Below are 18784 nucleotides of genomic sequence, written 5' to 3' on the forward strand. Positions count from 1 at the left end.
GCAAGAACGTGCATGCAGTGTAGATGCTCTGCAAGCTTTTACAGAAGAACGGCCGTTCTTGCGCAAAAAGCCTGCAGTGTAGACGTAGCCTGAGGATGTCTGTGATCCAGCTGGGAACGACACAGATCCTGAGCCCAAGGCAGTGCAATAACCACGGGACCAGCCTTCCCCAGACCAGAAGGCTGGGAATTGTGGCTGGAATTGAGAACTGGGCTTCATTAGGAAATCAGGCCCTTTAAAAGTCATGTGTGAGCTGCGGATGGTCACTGACCTTGAGCAATTCTCCTCTGCATCCCATACTGGTTAATCTATACCCAAGCACATGCGTTCCCTACCTCCGCTACTTCATTTTCTCTTACCTCAACTATGACAGCTCCTTGCACTCTGGTGTTCTATGAGAGGCAGAGCGGTTGCTCCTGTTTGCACACACAGGGAGGCTCCAGCAGAAGGGGTGGCAAAACTGAGGAGGATGCAAACTGGTGTTTACCAAAGTGTCTTTTCCTGACTAGTTTATCCTTTGCTCAAAATGATGGCTCTGTATTGCCAGCACTTTATTGTGGGCTTGGAATCTCTCTTGCAATTAAATTAAAGCTTTTATCGCAACTGCCTCTGTGCGGTCTTATTGTTCTTTATGGGATGCTATTTTATTTCAAAGCTGAGACAAAGGGGAGGAAAAAAAGCCACTGTGGTGTTTGATTGAAAAACAATTTAACTGCTTCCTCCCCACCATTCTTCAGCACTGCAGAAAAACCACTTCTTTCACTAACTAACTACTTTACTTGTTAAATGCCAGTGCTAAGATTCTGCATGGTGCTTCTGCCAGCTTATGTTTTCCTCCTGCCTACACAGTTGCTCCGACTTTGGTCCTAGATTAGCACCTACAACCCAGAATGAAGGCCAGATACAAAAGAAAGGAAAGGGATGTTTTGGCCTCAGTTGACCTTGGCTCCACAGAAGACAGGACTAGCTAGGAAGGACAGAGCTGCCTCTGATATTTCCCTCTTTGGCCTCAAAATGGGAGGAACCATCAGAAACACAGGCCCGTAAACAGATTGCAGCCTTAGTGCCGAGAAGCTTCTTAATTCAGCAGGCAGCAGCTACAGCATTAAAAAGTTTGCAAAGTTCAGACTGAAGTTCAGAGAAATTAAGAGTGAGGAGGATTCACTAGGGGAACAGTTTCTAGGGACGTGTTAAATTTTCCCTCACTTGGGAGAGTAATACAGTACGACTCACTGCCACAGCCCCACCTCCTGCTGGGAATTAGCTCAATCCAGCCTGGAGAGCCCCTTTCTTGCCAGTGTCTGGCCTGCATTACCTAGTTGTCTGTTCTCCACCCTGTATCACGACCCACATCCCTCCCGGACCATGGAGCTCTTCCCTCAGGCTACATCTATGCTGCAGGCTTTTTGCACAAGAAAGGCCGTTCTTGCGCAAAATATTGCGGAGCATCTACACTACACATGCATTCTTGCACAAGTAAATTTACAGTAAAGCATCAGAACAGAGGGCTTCTTGTGCAAGAGTTATTCCTCTCCCCACAAGGAATAAGCCCTCTTGCGCAAGAAAGCAGTGAGGATGGGCAACAGAGGTTTCTTGCCCGAGAGAGCATCCACACTGCCATGGATGCTCTTGTGCAAAAGCACATGGTAGTGTGGATACGCTCTTGTGCAAGAACTCTTGCACAAAATAGTTCTTGCACAAGAGGCCAATGGTGTAGACATAGCCTCAGGTATTACCCTACCTCACTGCCCCCACATTCTGGGGTCCCCCTCTCAGGGAACCCCCAACCCCTTATGCCCACCTGGCCTCAATGACCCTACTGCCAATCATCCTCTAGCCCTTGCCCCCAGGGCAAACTTCAGTCTGAAATGGCCACTCCTCACAGGAAAGGGGGTGGACCTGCTGCCTTCTGCTGCTCTGGCTGCCTCCCTAGAACTTTCAAGCTTTGAGAGCAAGGCCTCAGCATGAGAATTTGTTTGGCCAGAGCTCCCCAGCCCTGCTCTGCTCTGCTCTGTCTCAGGAAGCCTTTAGCTTCCTTAGTAGCCAGGACCCTCCTGCTCCACAGCTGGAGCAAGAGTGAGTAAAAATCCCTCCTCCTCACCAGGAACCCTCATTTATATAGCCCTCAGCTGGGCCCTAATTGGCTGATACATGCCACAGCTGCAGGGTTTCACAATCTCAGCTGTCTCCCAGGGCTGAGTTTAACCCTTGCTGAGCCAGTGCGAGGCAAATGCCCTGACTTACAGACCTTAAATTCAAGATTGGATGCTAAAAGATATGCTGCAGTTCAACCACAAGTTGTCTCAAACAAGGGAGCTCCGGAGTGAACAGCTTTTAGCCCGGGCGTTCCCTTGTTCATTCCCTGGTGCATTTGCCAAGGTAGCAGGTAGAAGATGGTGTGTAATGGACTAAGCCGTGCCGCTGGAAACAGGCTGCTTGAGTAGTTGTGCAGAGAGAAAGGCTTGTCCTGTGGTTAGGGCACTAGCCTAGCATTTACAGGACTTCAGCTGAATTCCCTGCTCTGTCCTACCTGGGTGATCTTGAGCAAATCACTTAGCCTCTCTGGGTGAATTCCCCACTGGTGAAGCGGGCTTACAGCTGATGTGCCATTCTCAGGTCTGAAAGTGATGAGAGGACTGGATCAGTTCCTGAGCTAGGTTGAGAGGCAAGAAGGTGCTCTCTGAATCAAAGCATTGGGGGTACATCTACACTGCAATGCTACTTCGGGATACCATAGTAACCCGAAATAGCTATCCCATGTCTTCACAGCAAGCATGTTATTTCGGGCTCACTATTCTGACGTCCCTGGAAACCTCATTCCACAAGGAGTAAGGGACGTTTCGGACTAGAGCTTTATTCTGAAATTTGGCACTGTATGGCCGACGCCAAATGATGAAATAAGCTATTTCACAATAGCCTTGAAATAAGCTACGCAATTTGCATAGCTCAGATTGCCAAGCTTATTTCGAGTTATGGTGCAGTGCGGATGCACCCAACGTGGCCTGCAGCAGAGACAGTCTGGGATTGCCACGGGCAGTGCTTCACAAACTTTGTGGGCCACTTGAAAAAATTGCTGAGGGTCTCGGCGGACCACTTAATGGTCTTTCCACATGCCATTTGTCCTGTCGGCTGACTGCTGTAGAGCACTTTGGAGAAAAGGACGATCTATAAAAAATCTTAATTCACATTTTATTGTTCTACAAATAAAAGCCCACAACTCCATACTTTAATATTCGTAGGGATATTCTGAGGCTGGGAAGGAGGCTCTATCTCTTCCCAGCAACTTCAGCCCTGGAGCTGGGGAAAGCAGCCTCTTTCTCTGGCCACCACAGCCCTGCACATCCCAAATTCCCCCACCCCCTTCTTCCCACCCCACTGTCCCCCCACTTATCTCCTATTTCTCCCACCTCACCCCACTTCCCCCTCCTATTTATCTGCTATTCCCCTCAGGGCATCACCTAATCTTACATATGTATCTTCTCCATGGTCTGGGCACCTAATTAATGGAGCCATGCTTGCACAGATCCAATAATTAGGTGGCAGCCTGTCATTTGCTTGTGCACAGCTGCCCTCATAGGCTATGTCTAGACTGCAGGCTTCTTTCAAAAGAGGCTCTTTCAAAAGCATCTTTCGAATGAGCCTCTTTCGAAAGATCGCGTCTAGACTGCAGGCGGATCTTTCGAAAGAGAAATCCGCTTTTTCGAAAGAGAGCACCCAGTGAGTCTGGATGCTCTCTTTCGAAGACGGCCTCTTTACATTGAAGAACGCCTTCTTTCGAAAGAGGAACTTTCGAAAGAAGGCGTTCTTCCTCATAAATTGAGGTTTACCGCCATCGAAAGAAAAGCCACGTTCTTTCGAAATAATTTCGAAAGAACGCGGCTTGAGTCTGGACGCAGGGGAAGTTCTTTCGAAAAAAGGCTACTTTTTTCGAAAGAACCCCTGAGTCTGGACACGGCCTATAGGGAACCATCCCAAAGACTTAGACGGAACCACTTGAGTGGAGCTTGCAGACCACTGGTGGCCCCTGGAGAGCAGCATTCTGCACTAACCTTCTGCCATTGTGTGGCTTGCATTGCAGCTGTTCCACTCCCGAGAAGGCAAATCATTAAAATCTCGCCACTGAGGCAACAGTCGAGCTTGGGTTTCCAGGCGGCTGTGAGTGTGGCAGAAGCAAGCTGAGTGTTCTCTCTTGGGCTAGGATGGCATAGAGAGCTGGGCATTAGGCACCATGTTATGCCGATGGCGAGGCACTCAGAGGAAGAGGCCTATGAATGAGTGAGCCAAAGGAGCAACAGAAGCCAGGCTCAGTTTTAAAGCCACAATCATTTGTGTACCACACTTGGCAAGGGGCCTTGCAGAGTTCTGTTAACTGGACCTGTTGTCACACCTGGGGGAAGAGAGGCAGGAGGGTACATCAGGACAGACACTGGACCAGGCTGCATTGAGGAGGACCACTCTCCTGCCGAGTGCTGTGTGAGTTAGAGGGAGATGATGGAAGGCTGCATCAGACAAGCCAAACAGCAGTGAGTTGCTGTTATCGAATCTGAAGGACACCAGCTCATGGACCTAACACCTTCAGCTTCACCCTGAGTTGGCATCTGCCGTTGTGGCAGTGAGGTATTCCCCAGATGATGAGAGGAGTTTGCAGATATTCTGCCAGCACCGATCACGCCCTTTTTGCTCCACAGGCACATGGGAACCCAAGTGCCAAACAAATAGAAGAAACAATGAGTTGCAGAAATCTCCCGTGCTATCTAGCCCATCTGGCTCAAACATAACGCCAACCAGCAGAATGGAACTTAGGACCCCTGGGACGTCAGGCATGAGCCTGTACCGCTTGAGCTAAAAGGCAGCTGGTGCTCAGCTAAGGCTGTAGAGAAGACTCATTCTTTCTCTCTGTAAGTGGTCGGAGGGTATGTCTATACTTCAGAGTTTTTCCAAAAAAAACTTCACTTACATCCACACTGCAATCGCATCCTTTCAAAAAGTAATCAAAAGAACAGAGGGGTTTTCCCAACATTGGTAAACCTCTTTCTGTGAAGAAGAAGCCTTTTTCTGAAAGAGCTCTTTCAGAAAAAGGAGTGTGTGGATGGGGAAGAAGGAGTTATTTCGAAAGAAGAGGAATGAGGAAAAAGCACAGGTGCCCTGGTGGCCATTCTGTCCATAGTAATCACAGCTTAAATGCGAGATAGCGTCCACACTGAATAGACGCTATCTTTTGAAAAAGCAGATTGCTTTTTTGTTGTGCTTTTGCTGTGGAGACACACTCTTTCAGAAGAAGTTTTTTCCGGAGATCTCTTCTGGAAAATCTTCTTCTGAAAGAAGTCTGCAGTCTAGACATAGCCTGAGCAACACTACATGGAACCACACCCAGTAGGTGTGTGGGTTACACAAGCACAAATTATTCCTCTAGATAGAGCTCCAAGCAGTTTTCCTGGTGAAGATTCTGAAGTGACTGAAGCCAAGAAAACTCCTAAGAATCCATTCAAGATATTACATGAGACCCAGCACATCCTGGGGTCATCTAGCTCAGCCTGTTTAATTCCTTCTACTTAGAGATGGTTTTCTCTTAAAAAAAATAAATGGAAAACAGGAGCATTTTTATAAAAATGAATAATGTTCTTGTTTTCCAAGTTGCTTGAGCATATCTGTAGTTCTCCAACAAGAGGAAAGGCTGATCTAACTAGGTAATCTCCACGCAGGAGACTTTCTATTGGTACCAGCATATTTCATCCCAGGTGGGTTTTGTCTGTGCTCAGTGAGTTTTCTTTAAACATTGTTGGGTGTTCGAGTGTTGGCCTGACACTAGCATTTTGACCACTTTGTTTCTAACCCTGTGGGCTGAAGTGGGGTATAAGAATTCCCTAGATCTTGTAGAAGCTCCTCTGCACAAGAGTTAATCTGATGCCATGAGTTTTCAAATCTGCACAGAACACGTAAGAATGTCTGGAATTGTGCTGGGGGTCTACTCCGAGAGAAGAATTTGGATCCTTGTTTCCAACAATTTTCTACTGAATGCTGACCTCTCGGTGACACCCCCCCCCCCATAGTAATCCTGAGTACTGAAGCTATGCATCAAATTCCTCCACTCACAATGCTCATTTAATGATAACGTCTCTCCGAAGTCAGGAACGACTGTGCTGCTCCTTCCCCCAAATGGGATAATCTAGTAGTTTTACTATAGATTGTACTTTTCAGCTTTCTTTATTTCCTTAAATTGCTCTGCAAGCTGCTGAAGTCATCATCAAAAGCACTGGAGTCAGCGAGATTTTTTAAATGTTTAAAATGATGTAAGATCATTTTCCTTCAGAGACGAGAACCCTTAAAACATTTTAAGTATTCTTTTCCGTTTCCTTCCCTTTCTCTCTCTTTTAATGGTGGGGCTGTTGCAACCAAACATTAAAAACCCTATAAAAATATCACAGAGAAAGTAAATTAAAAAAAAAATGCCGGAGTGTGATCAAATGATTTCTTGGAAACATCGGGCTTCCTGCTGCTATCTATCATGTTTTGTTACTATGGAGAAGAAAATGAATGAAAAAGACCACCCCATGGATGGAGTTTCCTGTGCCTTATTAGTAAGATGCCTTGCCCGTTGTCGAATTGCAGGGTGGGAGGCCCACTCCATGAAAAGTGGATTCCTAAGCACTTTCCTTGTGGGATGGGAAAATTAGAGAAGTCATATCCTGTCAACACAAGGCTGTGTAGTTGTGTCAGGGGAAGTCCACTGACATCAAAGCTGAAGAGAATGGAGTCACTCTGAGTGCACACTGGTATAACTCAGATGAAAATCTGGTCCAATTAGGGGGAAATCCTAATTCCACTCATGGGCTACGTCTACACTGGCATCCTTTTACGGAAATGCTTAAAATGGAACAGTTTTCCGTTATAAGTATTTCCGGAAAAAGCGCGTCTACATTGGCAGGATGCTTTTCTGGAAAAGCACTTTTTCCAGAAAAGCGTCCGTGCCAAAGTAGACACGCTTTTCCGCAAAAAAGCCCCGATCGTCATTTTCACGATTGGGGCTTTTTTGCGGAAAAGAAATCTGTGTTGTCTACACTGGCCCTTTTCTGGAACAGTTTTCCGGAAAAGGACTTTTGTCCGAACGGGAGCAGCATAGTTTTTCCGGAAAAGCACTGATGATTTTACAGTAGATTGTCAGTGCTTTTCCGGAAATTCAAGGGGCCAGTGTAAACAGCTGGCAAGTTATTCCAGAAAAGCAGCTGATTTTCCGGAATAAGTGGCCAATGTAGACACAGCCATGGAGTTTAGTGGGGCCAGACTTCACTTTGGGGTGGGAGCCAGGACTCCTGGGTCTGCTCACATTTTCCAAGCTATTTTAGATAAATCACGGAGGCTAAAGGGGCCATTGTAACCATATAGCCTGACCACTTGTGTTAGCACCACTTATAGTCAATGCTGGGTGCCCAGATCAAGGTAAATAAGCCAAAATCTACCAAATAAAAAATTAATTCACAATGCTATGAAGCGAACAGCTCAACGTACAGAACATGAAAAGGTCTGCTCTTCCCTCTTAATACACGTATGGAATATGTATCCGTGTGCTTCTGTGTGTATATGTACAGCAACACATGAATATTAGAAACATGGAACAGTGTACATTAATTGCTTAGCTAATTTGGAATAAAAATTACTAGCACGCCTTCAGCAATATGGCACTTTCTGGAGAGTTAAGATGATTAAAATGAATTCTGAACTGTTTTCTACAATTGGGACCCCTATCGGTTCTTCACAGGACGGCTCCCATTAGCCAAAAGAAAAACAAGGAAAATACTACAGTAAAATAACACCCACATTCGATATTAAAATATAGTTTTGCAGCATGAAACCCTTTTGGATATTGCAGTTTTTCTAAGGTTGTCTGGTCAGCGCTCTTCTTTGTATGTAATACTCTCCATTTAGAACAGTGGTTCCCAAACTTTTTGGCATCACGCCCCCTTTTTGATTTTTGAGAAACCCTCATGCCCTCCCTTCCAAAAAAATAGCAGCAAAATTTGGGTGGGATTGATGGGGGTATGTGTGGCTGGGTCCCCCCGGAATTTCTTCATGCCCCCCAGTGTGGGAACCCATGATTTAGAACGCGGTGGGAGATATGCAAATTATTGAGCTTCCTGTTCTTTCTGATTGGGAGCATTTTTATTTGCAAGATTTGGTGCCTTTTCACCACTCCTGAGCTTCTGTCACAATTACGCTGCCTGATGCTACTAAATTTCAAAGATCTTGTTCAGAAGACAAGTGCAAGAAAATGCTTTCAAACATGTTTAATACGAGATCAGTGTTAATACGAGATCCTGCTGACAAGATTCAAAGAGTGCCTATGTGGTGACCTACAATATTCTGTTATGAAATGTAGCAAGTCACGCAGCCAATCTAGGGCAGTGATTTCTCTTGCTGGCTCCATCTGTTAAATGAGATATTCCTTCAGTGAGTGATGGGCACATGAAAAGATCTAGTCTTGTTTACAGTTGTAAATGATCAGCAAGAAGGAAACCAAGGAGAAAGCAAGAGAGCCTCGCTCGTGATTGATCAGTTTCTGTGTAAGCCATCGAAAGCAAGATCTTCATCCGTACACCCGTGAATGAGACTATCTGCAGAAGACAATGCAGAGGAATGAAAAGGAAAATTGTAAAACTCTAGCAGGAGACAATAAAACAGCCACAAATAAAAGCGTGGATTCATTCTTCACAGGCACATTTTGCTTAAAAGTTTCATTTGCCTCATTTCACTTCTTCACAATGTTGTTCCAATACTTCATTCACTGCCGCAAATCAAATGAACAAAAGAAAAAAAATTAAAGCTATTGTTATCCAGCTATTCCATTAGGGTGAATTTTTTTTTGGTTCTTCTTTGCATATTTATAATGTTTCTCTAGGCAGCATGACCAATTAGAACAGATGGCTGATAGGTTACATTGAATTACCTACCCCAGGCAACTGGGAAAGTATCCATATCATCAACAAATGAAACAATACAGTAGATTTAGAAAAAAAAATACTTTGTCATCATTGTGAAAAGTTATTCTTAATTCCTATGTAGTGCTTTTCTTCTGGTCTTTTCTCTTTTTTGCCATTAGTTATCAGTATTGAAATTTAAGTGGCATAGTTTGGGTACTAGAATTAAATCAATTTTCCAGAAGGCAATGAAGCTTTTGCGTATATATCATTTCTGAAATGTTCCGAATGCTGGAATATTTCTTTTCCGTGCTCTTCTTTTGTTTAATTTCCCTGCTAAACTGACAGAAACTAGTTTAAATAATAAAATGAATCACAATGCGCTGCTCAGTTCTATTCATGGTAGTTTCTAATTTCAAGTCTTTCTGCAGAGTTTGCAATAAGTATTTTTATGTGAAAATGCATGAAAAATGAGTCAGTGCAACAATTACCAATAGGTATTTTTGGTGAAGGTTCATTGAAGTTCTGCCTTTCCTGCATATAACACAGAGAGTGGCGTTTAAATGCGATTTTCAAAGGAGTCTAAGGGAGTAGCAGTATTGCAAATTCCAGGTGGTCCACAATCACGAGTCAAGACTGAAAATCATGTGATTGGCTTTAAAATCACAAGATTTTGAAAAATAATACATTTTGGCTATGTCTAGACTGGCAAGTTTTTCCGCAAAATCATCTGCTTTTGCGGAAAAACTTGCCAGCTGTCTACACTGGCCACTTGAATTTCCGCAAAAGCACTGACGATTTCATGTAAGATTGTTAGTGCTTTTGCGGAAATACTATGCTGCTCCCGTTCGGGCAAAAGTCTTTTTCCGAAAGACTTTTGCGCAAAATGGCCAGTGTAGACAGCAGGGATTTCTTTTCTGCAAAAAAGCCCCGACCGCGAAAATGGCAATTGGGGCTTTTTTGCGGAAAAGCGCGTCTAGATTGGCCGCGGATGCTTTTCCGCAAAAAGTGCTTTTGCGGAAAAGCGTCCTGCCAATCTAGATGCTCTTTTCCGAAAATGCTTTTAACGGAAAACTTTTCCGTTAAAAGCATTTCCGGAAAATCATGCCAGTGTAGACGTAGCCTTTGGGTTTCTGGGTTTTTTCCCCCTTCTGATTTCTGAGCCTTTGGGAGGTCAAATTTTCATGACTTTTCTTTATTAAAAAATAAAAGCTGAGGTTCTGATGATAAACCGACTCCAATGCGTTTAGAAAAGCACCTTATTCCACAAGACTCAGGATGCAATTGTGAGAGTTGGAAGCAGTGTTCCCTGTAAGCTGTGCCCTGGTCCCACTGCTCAGGAGAGGTTCAAATGCCACCCAATTGATTAGCAGAGTGCCCACAGCTAAGGGTTTTTTTTCTAGTGGTGGTGCATATTCACACACGCCTTGGTGCATATATAATTATTCTGCACATGGATGGAAAAGATTAAAGGGAACATTTGTTGGCAGCAGTGGCTTTAGGCACCCACACAGCCAGAGGATTATCAGGCTTCTTTGGTATGGGAGCAGTCCTGGAATATTGTGTCTATTTTAATAATTGCATCCCTACATGATAAATGCTTAATTTCTCTCCTCCCCACTCCCCCATGCCTGCCCGGTCTATGAAGATGATAAGCTCAATGGGACACAGAGTCTCTGTACTATCTGCAAGCATAGTATGTAGAACAATGTGCCCGGGATCTCGGCTGGGGCCTTTTGGTGCTACTACCAGACTGTTAATTAATTAAAAAAATTGCACCGACTTTGTTACCCTGGGATGAAATCCTGCCCTATGACTTGCATCCGTGCAAGACCACACCATCTCCACTTCATTTCACTGCCATCACACAGACCAGGTGTGTGTGTGTGCGCGCATGTGCGTGTGGGTGAGTGCACGCGCACAGGTCTCCACTTGTGCAGGAGAGGGGAGGGTATTTCACCCTAAATCTTACCTTCAAAAGATATGCCCTGCAATGGGGGCTGGGCTAGGTTCATTGCAGCTGGTTGTAAGACAACAGGAGAGGGAGTCAGGAATTCCTGTTAATTGAGGAAATTGAGGAACACTAAATGACTTGCCCAAGGTCACACACAAAGTCAGTGGCAGAGCAGGGAATTGCACTGCAGTCTCACAAATCCTCAACTCATAGGCTAACCACTGGAACAGCCCTTCTCTCTCAAAGCCAGGCTTTTACCTGAACAGTCCACCTCACTTGGGTCTGCTACACTGGTCCTTAAAGGAAAGGAACTTTCTTCTCCTACATATTTCTGCTTGTGTATAAATATGAGGAGAGAAGCTTTGCCTGTGGGACTTGGGTACTTCTGCTTCCGGGCTTGGTCAGAACCAGTCTGACAATTATTCTTGCTCTTCTCCCCAGGGTAACTGGATGTTGGCATGCAGCCCGGTTTCCCAGAAGGCAGAATGCTGGCTGAATGAGAATGGGCAAAGAAAGATAGCTCCTCCTCCCATCGTTAGTAATCCCTTCTTTTTTCCTTTACTATAAAATTAACTTGTCCTGGGAGCCCCTGTGGAGCTCTGACATCCATAGTACACCTCTGGGCGAGTCCTTACCCAGCCCCTTTCCTACATGTCGGTGTGTGTGATGGGGACAGCATTTGAAATCAGAGGAGTGTTTCTTGCCAGAAGTGTCTTTTCCTACAGTCTATAGTGGGCTTGCTGTGTTTTGCCTGCAGTGCTATCAGCAGCAAGCACTAATATAACACAACCACAAGCAGGCAGTGACTCTCATGCTGGGCACAGTCAGGTTAGTTATCAGGAAAAGCCGTTGCGTGACTCTAACACTTCACTAGAACTATCCAGAGGAGGCAGCATTCCTTCTTCATGCACGGGCGGCGGTGGGGGAGGAGGGAAAATGACATTCCTTCCAATGAATGAGTTAAGGAATCCAGCTTGTTGTGTAAGATGCTCTAAAAGTCTCACAACAAGGAGTCCTGTGGTACCTTAAAGACTAACACATTTATTTGAAAGTTTCAGAGGGCTAGCTGTATTAGTCTGTAACCCGAAAAACTTAAAAAACCCAACAAATTGTCTAGCAGCACCTCAGGCGAGGTCTACACTGCAAAGTTTTTGCGCAAAAACTTGTGGAGTGTCCACACCTCAAGCACGTTTTTGTGCAAGAAAATTTACAGTGAATCGACAGAATAGAGGGATTTTGTGGTATAGGTATTCCTCCTTCTGTAAGGAATAACTCCTTTATGCACAAGAGCTCTTGCGCAAAAAGGTGTGTGTGGACGGGGAACAGGTTTTTTTTGTGCAAAAAGAGACAAAAGGAAAAAGCCTAGGTGCGCTGGTGGCCATTCTGTAAATAGCAATCAGAGTTTCCCTTCGAGAGAGCGTCAAAGCAGTGTGGACGCTCTCATTCGCAATAGCGCATCACTTTTTCGATGCACTTTTGCAGTGTGGACGCTCTCTTGTGCAAGAAGTTTTTGTGGGAGATCTCTTCTGCAAAAAGCTTCTTGCGCAAGAAGCCTGCAGTGTAGACATAAAGACTAACAAAAAATGTAGATGGTATCTTGAGCTTTCCTGGGCACAACCCACTTCTTCAGAGGAAACTTCTGAAGAAGTGTATTGTGCCCACGAAAGCTCATGATACCATCTACATTTTTTGTTAGTCCCTAAGGTGCCAGAGGGGTACTTCAAATAAATGTAAAAACTTAAAAAAACAACAAATAGTCTTGCGGCCCCTTAGAGACTAACAAATATATAGGATCATGAGCTTTCATGGGTAAAACCCACACAAAAACTCATGATCCTATATATTTGTTAGTCTCTAAGGCTATGTCTACACACAAGTGGTTATTTTAACATGTCAAAATCATGTCAACCTGGAGGACTTCTTACTCCAACTCATGTAACCCTTATTTTACAAGGAGTAAGTTGGAGGAAGAGTGTTCTAACTCAGACTTCCTGCTGTGTAGACAGCACCAAAAGCCAAAATAAACTATTTCGACTTAAGCTACGCAATTATCTCGGCTTTAGCCCTATGCCCTAAGGTGCCATAGGACTACTCACAGATTTTAAAGTTACAGACTAACACGGCTACCCCTCTGAGAAATTTATTTGGGTATAAGCTTTCGTGGGCTGGTACTTCCGTGCATCTGACGAAGTGAGTTCCAGCCCATGAAAGCTCATGTCCAAATTTCAAGGATTGCAGCCATGAAAAAAAAAGTTGTTTGTTTTTTTGAATCCAAATCAGCTCAGTGTAACTTTGCTGTATGCCCACAAAAGGCACCTGAGTGAGGTGATTGGAGCTGAATTGAATTCTCAGGGACCCAAGTGGAAGAGGTCTTGGGGGAACCCCAGCATCCTGCCCCTTAGTGTTCTTCTCTAACCACCATAATTATGACAGGTTGCACCTCTGGAAACAGGTACTCTGTGGTCTGGCAGCATCTGAGGGCTGGAAGGACTGCGGTTGCTCTTGGACCAGAAAGCCCAGGAGCCCAAGGGCAGGACGGTCAGCCAGAACCAGGGGCAACAGGATCGGCAGCCCGGCTGGGGGCAGTGCAGCAGTATGGGCTGGAGCCCCATGGCAGCCCCTGGCTGTATGGGGCCAGGACCGGAGTCCCCCGGCAGCCCACAGCAGCTCAGAGCCAGACTCCCCATAGCAGTCCCTGGGAGTATGAGGCTGGCATTGGAGCCCCGTTGCAACATGGGGCTGAAGTCTCCTGGCAGCTCTGAGGAGCATGGGGCTGGAACCCCCTAGCAGACTCCGGGAGCGTGGGGCCAGGGCTGGAACTGCATGGCAGGAGCCGACAGCAGCTGAACAAGCAGCCCAGCCAGGTTTGCAAGGCAGGGTGCTTGCTGGGAGAGCCTGCTGGCAGCAGACAATGGCTTTGGGGGCTGGTGGCAGGAGACATCCTTTGGTCTGGCAAATTCTCTCATTCGGGACCAGTCAGGTCCCGACAGTGCCGGACCAGGGAGGTCCAACCTGTAGAAGTATTTTGATTTGGTCCAGCATGTCCTGAATAGAATGGTGAAAGATCTTGAAATCATGCAGATAATCCAGAGAGAGGGGGGGAGAAAGACAGAGCAAGAGAGAGCATTGTGGGGGCAAAGTCCAGAAAAGCATTAATTATATATTATTGCCTACAATGATTCAGGCATAAAGTCAACATTAACTTTCCAAATATCACCCTGCAATGAAATGCCAACTACTCCTACCTTCCCCCACGGAGCACACAGAGACAGATTGTTCTGGCAAGTTGATACAGGGCGGCAAAGACATAATCCGTTTCATTTAGGGCGAATCCATTTTAATCTTTTGCTTTTTTAATATATTTTATCCGGTGCATAAATCAGTATAAATGTCAGTTTAACAAACAGTGACAAGATCTGCAAGACATTCCAACTGGCGATATTAAACGGGAGACTCAGGAGGGGGAGATTTATTAGATTCTACATGTTTCATCAAAAGAAGCTTTTTCAGGCAGAAAACAGTAGGGGTTGCACCATGCTTCTTTTACTGATGCCCAAATGGTTAGGTGGGAAACTGCCCATCCCTCATCTAGCCCGAAATGTGCTAACCACAAGCAGTAGGTGGGCCGCAGCAGCCCGTGGCCCACCGGGGTTCCACCTGTGTCCCCACGACCTCCCTGGCTATGCCCCTCCCCCACGTACCTCATGTGCACAGGGGTACCGGAACCCCACACTGAGCTGTTTTAGATGCTGCTTGTAATAATTAGAACTGGGAGCACTGGCTGTTGGGAATCTGGAAGCACAAGAAACAGGAAGGAGGGGGGAGGAGATGGGCCTGAGTGAGAGCTACAGAGGGGAGCAGCAGCAGCTTTGTAAGGAGGTTTCATCTTTGGTAAATAAAGGCCTGTTGAAGTTTGTTACTACCTTGCTTGCATGATACAACACACACTTACCTGTTCCTCCCCACTCCCTGCCAGCACTTTCAGAGCTCACAAATTGCCTGATTCATGCTCCATTCCTGCTTCTCTCCCTCCCTCCCTCCCATTATTGGAACACTGCAAATCAGCTGATTTCATGGCATTCCAGCTCTGGCAGGGAGGGGGAGGAGAGGGGACGGAGTGCCAATCAGGTGACTGGTGCACTCCAAAAGTGCTGGGAGGGGAGGGGGATGTGTAAGAAGTGTGGGGCTCCAGTGTGCAAGGTTCATGGGGGAGGGGGCAGTCAGGAGGTCCGTGGGCCCCAAGTGGAATTCCAGTGGGTCTTCCACCTCTAATCTAAATCCTCAGCTCACGCTGATGGGCCTGATCCTTTGTCCCAGGGAGACTTTCAATCCTTGGACTCATTACAACTTCATCCAAATTAGGATAAACTGCCCAGCAGCACCCAATGCCTTACCCACCAGGGTGTCCTCCTCAGCTATATTAAACATATGGCAAGTCTCCGACTCCTGAAAGGTTTCTTTAAAGAAATGAAGCAGCTCTCAGGAAACAGTCAGATGTTCCCTATGAAATGCATGACCAAAAAAAAAAAAATTTTTCAACTGGTTTTGACATTCAGGCGGAGTCATTTGACTGATTTTTGCAGAGAGCTTTTAAACATTTCTTAATTCAAAGCTTATCATACAACCAGTAAAGGTGGGATGGGTGGAATGACATGTATCAAAGCTCCGGGGATCCCCTGCAAGGGGAAACTGCGGGGTTTTGCGCAATTCCAAAGTAGCAGGGTTTTCATCCATTCTATTCACTAGCCCAAAGCCAGGCACAGAGTCAGATGCCACTGGGAGACAGGAAGCGTGTGAAATTCCACATCGGAGCTCTCCTTCAAAGAGGAGGAAGCTCAGATCATTTTTGTCAACTTGTGGGGGCTTCAAAAACCTCGCAGAACCTTCGAACCACTGACCTTTGCCCACGAGCAGAAGCAACAGTACTGCTCTGGAAGACAACAGCAATATTAGGACACAGTCAGAATCAAAATGTAAATGTTATCCTTCCAAAATTGTCTCCATGTTCTTCCGAGTGCTTTTCAGGAGAAGTAAATGTATTTAGCTAATTGATTCTGAGCACAGTGTGCTGTGAAAACACATGCACGCATCCACAGATGATACATTATACAAAGCCTCTGCAGAAGCCTCAGCCTCCTTATTGAGAGACACCATGAATTTTGTTATTTACATGAATATAAATTAACTGCTTTGATCTAAGATCGTTAATAAAACAACTAAGGGCTGAAGTCTCCCAGAAGGAAAGTGAGGCGGGCGTGTATTAGGATGCTTTTAATTAGTAAATCTGGGAGCGCTGGAAAGTATGTACACAGAGAGGGGGAAAGAGGAAAGGCAAACACATTATTCTTAAGACATATTGTAATTGCATAAACAAAGCCCACGTTTTGGAATGTAGATGCTTTAAGCTAGTACAATCACCAGGGCAGTGGGGGAAAAAAAAAAAGCACACAAACAAAACAGAGCAATGGAAGAAGAAAATAACGTAAATACATTAAACCGTTTCCTTTCATCAGTGGTACTTTGGAAAATGAAGCCAAAGTAGTGCTAAGTAACTGGCATGTGAGAGACGACTCGTGCAAGGGACTCAAAGGAGAAACGCCTAATTGTGTGCTTTGACTCAGACATGCGAGATGGGGCTGGCTGCTAGGCAGCTGATGATGGTGACGGGGATTTTGCAGCAGGAGGGTGAAGCTGTGGAGCATCAAGATTCAGATGGCAGGTAGATCATCTATGGCATCAGCTCCAGGGAAATGGGTGGATCTGTTTTGAGTCTTTCTTTTTACCTCTTCCCTAGCTCAGGAACGTCCTGTTTTTTGTACCTCCACAGTGGCAGTTCTACCTGCCAGGATGCAAAGCCAGGAACATTCCTTGCTACAGTCTCTAGCAGGATGTCAGCTGTCCCCTCTCCATTGTGTGCCCCCATCTGGAGACTGCCACTGCCAGCAATCCCTGGCCTCAAAGGGCTATGCCCCTGGGGCAGAAACACTGTGTGTGCCTAAAGTCTGGTGGTCTTTATAGATACTTGTTTTGGAACTGCATCTCCTGCCACTTTATTACCTAGTTAGTTCCCTGTACACAGGCACAGAATGCCCCTGGGACAAATTCTGGCTTCATAAGCAGCCGGTCCAGCATCATGAGGGTTCTGTTGACACTATAAGCTAGAGGTGTCATTCCCCGGGGCTGTGTATAAATCCTTGCTCAAGCTGCCACTGAATTAGCCTGTCAGTAAACAATGGGACCTCTGGAGCACTCGTGGCAGGAGTGGTGGTATGGCTGTGCTGTGCCGGGTATGTACCCACTGGCTTCAGGTGGGTTTGTCCTTGCCATGGCTTCTGTTGCTGCTACTGCAGCCACACTGTAATTCATACGTGTGCTGGGGTATGAAGAGAGCTAGCAGGAGGGTGTGTACATCAGCAAAGGAGTCATGCCCTTAGTTCATAGTATGGACACAGCCTACAATTCATGTGAAAGAGAACATGCTCCCCAAGCTGTCCCTGGGATATTCGACTTTTCTCAAGCACTTTGCTTCAAGAAAGGCATGCTTTAGCATCTGGGCTGCGTACAGGCAGGTGAAACGGCAGCTGATGACAAATGCTTTTGTACAGTGGAGCAGGCAGCTGGCCTTGTTTAACCTGGAGATGATATGAACCTCTGGAGAGCCACAGACAGCAGGGACTGTTTATAATCGTGCTTCATAAAAAGACCCAGCTGATGTTTTTAAAGGAATGTTGGGGGGGGGGGGGGTTTCAAAAAGAGAGCTTTTAAAAAAACACAAAAGGGTTTAATTTCTCCCCTAATTTTCTGGTTTGTTTGTTTTTGTCTTTTGCTTTTTGTTTGTTTGTTGTTGTTGTTGTTGTTACTTTTAAAGGGAAGTTTTTGCATGTTCAGTTTTTGTTTTTTCCCTTTTTTGTTTTTTCAGCTTTCACTTGTGTCTTTCAGCTTTCCCTCTCCCCCACCTTCTCTCCGAGGGTACATCTACACAGCAGGGCTATTTTGGCATACCAGAAGTATCCCGAAATAGCTACCCCACATCTTTTGAATGAGCCCGTTATTTCAAGATAGGTCTCAAAATAGCAGATGTGCTATTTCAGCATCCCTCTGACCCTTCTTCCATGAGGGTTAAGAGATGTCTTGAAATAGCACGTTATTTCGAAATTTGCTGCTGTGCAGACACATCACATTTCAAAATACGCTATCCTGAAATGCAACCAAATAAGATACCCAATTTGCTCCAACAGAACTAAGGCTGGCAGCACACACTCACTGTTAAACATGCTAAGTGGGTGCTCAGGTCAGAGGCACCTGAAAATGTGGGGCACCCCTGGAATTAATGTCCACCCCTCTGCCTCTTCCTATCCCTGTTCTGTGACTCTGTTTCCACCAGAGGGGAACCCAATTAACTTTAAAGTGAAAAAGCCTGCCACATTGAATCTGTGAAAGACCCATTCAAGTGGTAATGAAACCATTTAACAGGCATTTGCAAACCCCAGGTATATGCTGTCAGTTTCTGAATTTGCTCTGTCAGGCTACAGGACCTGAGTTTAAAATTGGCTTTTAAAATATTTCATTAGGGTGTTGTGGCAGATTATAAAATCACATCTCTAAAAAATCAGCATCCCTCTCTGCCTCCCCCTCCCCGCTCGGGCTGCCATTGGGTAGAGGAATAGTAATAGAGATGTAGCCGTGAGTCTGGTCTTGCTGAAACAAAAGACAGGACTATGCAGCACTTTAAAGACTAATAAGATGGTTTATTAGGTGATGAGCTTTCATGGGCTGCTCTCAGCCTGGGCCATTTTCCATGAGACATCCATTTCCTGGACACCACAGTACAAACAGATATCAGACAGTTTCACAAAGAAAAAACAGTTTCTTGCCATTTCAATCAGACTGGGCATTGTCTCAATGACCTGACTACCTG

The 18784-nt window shown here is 45.5% G+C and overlaps 1 long non-coding RNA gene across 1 annotated transcript; it reads right to left on the minus strand.

Moving 5' to 3' along the window:
• Window positions 1-8279: 8279 nt before the first annotated feature.
• LOC112547615 (uncharacterized) lies at window positions 8280-14894 on the minus strand. The gene is made up of 3 exons (XR_003091370.3): window positions 14819-14894; window positions 10885-10969; window positions 8280-8609 (listed from the first exon to the last, which is right to left on the minus strand). It is a non-coding gene; the product is annotated as an uncharacterized LOC112547615 (long non-coding RNA).
• Window positions 14895-18784: the final 3890 nt, after the last annotated feature.

The sequence above is a fragment of the Pelodiscus sinensis genome, chromosome 26, assembly GCF_052426305.1.
Source record: "Pelodiscus sinensis isolate ZL-2025 chromosome 26, ASM5242630v1, whole genome shotgun sequence".
Lineage (NCBI taxonomy): Eukaryota > Metazoa > Chordata > Testudines > Trionychidae > Pelodiscus > Pelodiscus sinensis.